Source organism: Osmerus mordax, chromosome 6, assembly GCF_038355195.1.
Source record: "Osmerus mordax isolate fOsmMor3 chromosome 6, fOsmMor3.pri, whole genome shotgun sequence".
Lineage (NCBI taxonomy): Eukaryota > Metazoa > Chordata > Actinopteri > Osmeriformes > Osmeridae > Osmerus > Osmerus mordax.
The window spans coordinates 21,397,873-21,402,457 of record NC_090055.1 but is presented as its reverse complement, the minus strand read 5'-3'; the positions used below and the strand labels follow the sequence as shown (position 1 = coordinate 21,402,457).

The following is a 4,585-nucleotide window of genomic DNA, read 5'->3' as shown; positions in this document are numbered from 1 at the left end:
CAGAGAGAGAGAGGGGAGGAGAGCCAGAGAGAGAGGGGGGAGAGAGAGGGGAGGAGAGAGGGGAGGAGAGCCAGAGAGAGAGTCAGAGAGAGAGGGGGAGAGAGAGGGGAGAGAGAGGGGAGGAGAGCCAGAGAGAGAGGGGGAGAGAGAGGGGAGAGAGACAGAGAGAGAGGGGAGGAGAGCCAGAGAGAGAGTCAGAGAGAGAGAGGGGAGAGAGAGAGAGGGAGGAGAGCCAGAGAGAGAGTCAGAGAGAGAGGGGGAGAGAGAGGGGGAGAGAGAGGGGGAGAGAGAGGGGAGGAGAGCCAGAGAGAGAGGGGGAGAGAGAGGGGGAGAGAGAGCCAGAGAGAGAGTCAGAGAGAGAGGGGGAGAGAGAGGGGGAGAGAGAGGGGAGAGAGAGGGGAGGAGAGCCAGAGAGAGAGGGGGAGAGTAGAGGGGAGAGTGAGCCAGAGAGAGTCAGAGAGAGAGGGGAGAGAGAGGGGGAGAGAGAGGGAGGAGAGCCAGAGAGAGGGGAGAGAGAGGGGAGAGAGAGCCAGAGAGAGAGTCAGAGAGAGAGGGGAGAGAGAGGGGAGAGAGGGGAGAGAGGGGAGGAGAGCCAGAGAGAGAGTCAGAGAGAGAGGGGAGAGAGAGGAGGAGAGCAGAGAGAGAGTCAGAGAGAGAGGGGAGAGAGAGGGGGAGAGAGAGGGGGAGAGAGAGGGGGAGGAGAGGGGAGAGCCAGAGAGAGAGTCAGAGAGAGAGGGGAGAGAGAGGGGGAGAGAGAGGGGAGAGAGAGCCAGAGAGAGAGTCAGAGAGAGAGGGGGAGAGAGAGGGGGAGAGAGAGGGGGGAGAGAGAGGAGGAGAGAGAGGGGAGAGAGAGGGGAGGAGAGCCAGAGAGAGAGGGGAGAGAGAGGGGAGAGAGAGGGGGAGAGAGAGGGGAGGAGAGCCAGAGAGAGAGTCAGAGAGAGAGGGGGAGAGAGAGGGGAGGAGAGCCAGAGAGAGAGTCAGAGAGAGAGGGGGAGAGAGAGGGGGAGAGAGAGGGGAGAGAGAGGAGGAGAGAGGGCGAGACAGAGGGAGAGAGACAGAGAGAGAAAGGGAGGGAGGTATACAAGTTCCTCTCCTCGCCTCAGCCCTTCAGAGACTAGCTAAGCCTTCTGTAAACAGCTTAAGACAAAACACAATTCAGCCAATCTGAACAACTATCTATTCTAATTCAATCAGGTGCTGACATGCCTGTAACAATCATTGAAAAATACTGTTGGTTTCTTCATATCAAATTAGATGATGTCCATATACTCTGGATTAGTGTCAGCAGAAGGTGACCTGTGAATCCTCACCGGGCTGATGCATCCTGCAGCAGGTGCAGACAACCTTTCTCCTGAGACCAGCAGGAGCAGCAACACACACCTCCAAAACACACCTCACACACACACCTCACACACACACCTCACACACACACCTCACACACACCTCCAAAACACACCTCACACACACACCTCACACAGACCTCACACACACCTCCAAAACACACCTCACACACACCTCCAAAACACACCTCACACAGACCTCACACACACCTCCAAAACACACCTCCAAAACACACACACCTCACACGCCCATCAGCCTCTGGAACTGCTAAGATGGACACTAAACTGTGACACCATGACGGCTCACTGGCCGCCCAAAGTCACCAGCCGCCTGGCTAGCATCTCCCCCTCACAGCACCCCCCCCCCCCCCCCCCCCCCCCACACACACACACACACACACACACACACACACGTACACACACTAAACACACTCCTGGGTGTTCCATGGCTTACTGGATGTGATGTCTACTTGAACATGTTATTGCTGTTGTTGATGGAGTAAGTGGACACAATTACACATGTAGGAGCACAGTAACTTATCACTTGATTCCACAAGGGATGATATAATGAGGGTTTTCTGCTGAACCTGCAGCCCCCAGCCTCGTCACAGCTGACAGGAAGTAGTCCTTCTTCCTGTCTGGTTTTAACTCCTGCCTCCCTCAGTCCTCCAAGCCCTCAGCTGAGTGTATCATCACTGAGTTGTCATATTTTCTCTCAGAGTAAGTAGAGCGTGTTGCGGGGGCAGAGCCGGCTCTGTCCGCTACTGTGAGTTTAATGTATCACAAAGAAAGCCAGGAATGTGACTGTCTACGTCCACAACGGCACATGAACACTTACATTACATACTGAAGAATCCACTGACTTCATACAATTACAAACACAGACTTTAAATTAATTAAAAGGAGTTATGAAATGCACACAGTAAATAACTCACTTCTAAGTGACTGGCAAACAACAACTTGTTTTAGCTTAGTTTATATTAGATATGCAACACTGCTGCTTGGTCAGAAACACAAAGCATGTTAGTCTCCCTGACCACCAAGACCAATTTGACCAACTTTTTCCTTGTTTCAACATTAATAATGCATTCCTACACCGTTGACCGTTCATTCATTTATATGGACGGTTCATTTCACTCCAGTCAATTTTCCATTACTGAATCATACGCGACTAGAAGGGTCTGAGTAGGTAAATACAGTTGTACATTTCAATGAATTATAACCTCATACTTTTGAAATCTATACATATTTATCAAGCAAGATGGGCGTACTTAAGAGTGAAACATTTTAGGAGTGTTAAGTACAATTTCGAGAAAAAAGAAAGTTGGTAAGTGGCACCAAAGTGATTAGGACGCTTGTCCTGAAGAAAAAGAAGACTTTATGTTGTATAATGCGCTTACCAGAAGTTATATCTGCGGTTGAATTCACCTTTGCAACTTGACAGTCGAACGCCGCCAACTCTCGCTCTCTGTCGCTCGACATTAGAGGGATGTAGATTGCAGCCGGTCCGCACGTCTCTACTCCAGCGCCGGAGGCACAACTTTAGTGTTCCGTGTTCACCGTAGTCAAACTCGGTGAGTGACGAGGAGCGGCGCGATCTACCGGTTACTTTTGTCCAACTCTGCCTCGGAAGTTGCTGGTGAGTCACAAGATCCCGCCCCGATATTGGGAAAGTGAGAGACAGACAGACACAGAGAAAAACATTGCTTGGCATGATTGGTTGGCAGTGGGCTGAAAGTGCTGAAGATTTCACTAGATGTTGTATAAAAACTACTGACCGAAAGTTAACACATTGACTTTAGAAAATCTAAACTGAATTCTCAGAATAACCAGCTGGCGGATTTAGGAATCCGAGCAGTACGGAAGGCTATAGCCTACAGCCAGAATACATGTTTTATTGTTTGCAGGACTCGTGTATAATTGACATCGGAAGCAACCATTCTGTATTTAGAGTAAACGAGTCGTGGATACCTCCATAAACAAATCTACACCCAGGACTCAATATGTCTTAGTCTGTCAAATATCTAGGCGCCATTAAATAAAGTTTCCTTGAGAATACATTTCCTTATACCATATACCGTTGGTAAAGTACCCATTAGTTCTTTCAAAACTGGGCAAAATCGAGTTCCTGCTCTTTGTCTTATAGATTCGAGGCACTTCCGTTTGACTGCTCCCCGTTCTCTCATTCTTCTAGTTTCCACATTGACTCAGAGTTTGGGAGCAGATGTGTGAATAAACAGCTGCTGTTGGTCCTCAGGGAGCCCTGAGATTAGGGCTAGATCAGATCTCTCTGCTGCCCCAGAGCTACAGAGAGCAGCATCATCTCTGCTGCCCCAGAGCTACAGAGAGCAGCATTATCTCTGCTACCCCAGAGCTACAGAGAGCAGCATCATCTCAGAGCTACAGAGAGCAGCATCATCTCTGCTACCCCAGAGCTACAGAGAGCAGCATCATCTCAGAGCTACAGAGAGCAGCATCATCTCTGCTACCCCAGAGCTACAGAGAGCAGCATCATCTGCATCATCAAACCCCGGGTTTGTCAGGCTGTTGTTACTGTTGACTCAAGCTCAGCCCCGACATGATAACATTGTGTGTTGGAGGTGTGTGTTGATCTGGACGTCAGACACACACCTCGCTGCCAGGTTTCTCTCACCACGCTCTCTCTTCAGGGGGTGGGGGTGGGTTAGCTTGGCGGTTAGAGCATTTGACTGCTGGTCAAGAGGTTGCAGGTTCAAATCCCCCTCCTATATGTCAACCTGGTTAAAATCATTTGGAGACACATATATGGTCAGCAGCAGTCTGCCCATCTTGTAACCCTCACGAGAAGGAGATGATCCCTCACAGCCTGGGGCTGGTGAAGAAGCTGTTAAAAGGGAAGGTTTAGAGCTTGTCTTTTCATCTCAGAGTGTCTGGAGGAAGCAGGCTCGACCCTTTCCAAAGATGAAGGCAGAGATAGCGTTGTAGGCAACAGCAGGTTTTATGAAACCCTTTTATCTTCTGGACACAGTACTTGCCAAGACGGGATGTTTAAAATCAAATAAAACGTCTTCAACAACCGTGCCAGTCTTATTATTATTGTTTTTTTAGTCTGAAATGTTTCTCACACTGTCTGTGCTTCTGCTCCTCCACCTAGTCACATGTTATGAAATTATAAAACATAATATTGTTATGATGGCTTTTCAACAGTCATTCATCTCAGTAATTCTTCTGGTATTTGTCCAGGGAGGCATGTGAGGCTTGTCTCT

General features: G+C 49.3%; 1 protein-coding gene across 2 annotated transcripts in view; it reads right to left on the bottom strand.

Moving 5' to 3' along the window:
• The window catches only part of fhl3a (four and a half LIM domains 3a), a 41,379-nt gene extending 38,563 nt beyond the window's left edge, over positions 1 to 2,816 (bottom strand). Inside the window, exon 1 of one of the 2 annotated variants that reach the window (XM_067237689.1) lies at positions 2,769 to 2,816. The gene's annotated coding sequence lies outside the window, so the exon portion shown is untranslated. The other variant, XM_067237688.1, reaches the window with a different exon arrangement.
• Between the last annotated feature and the right edge of the window lie 1,769 nt (positions 2,817 to 4,585).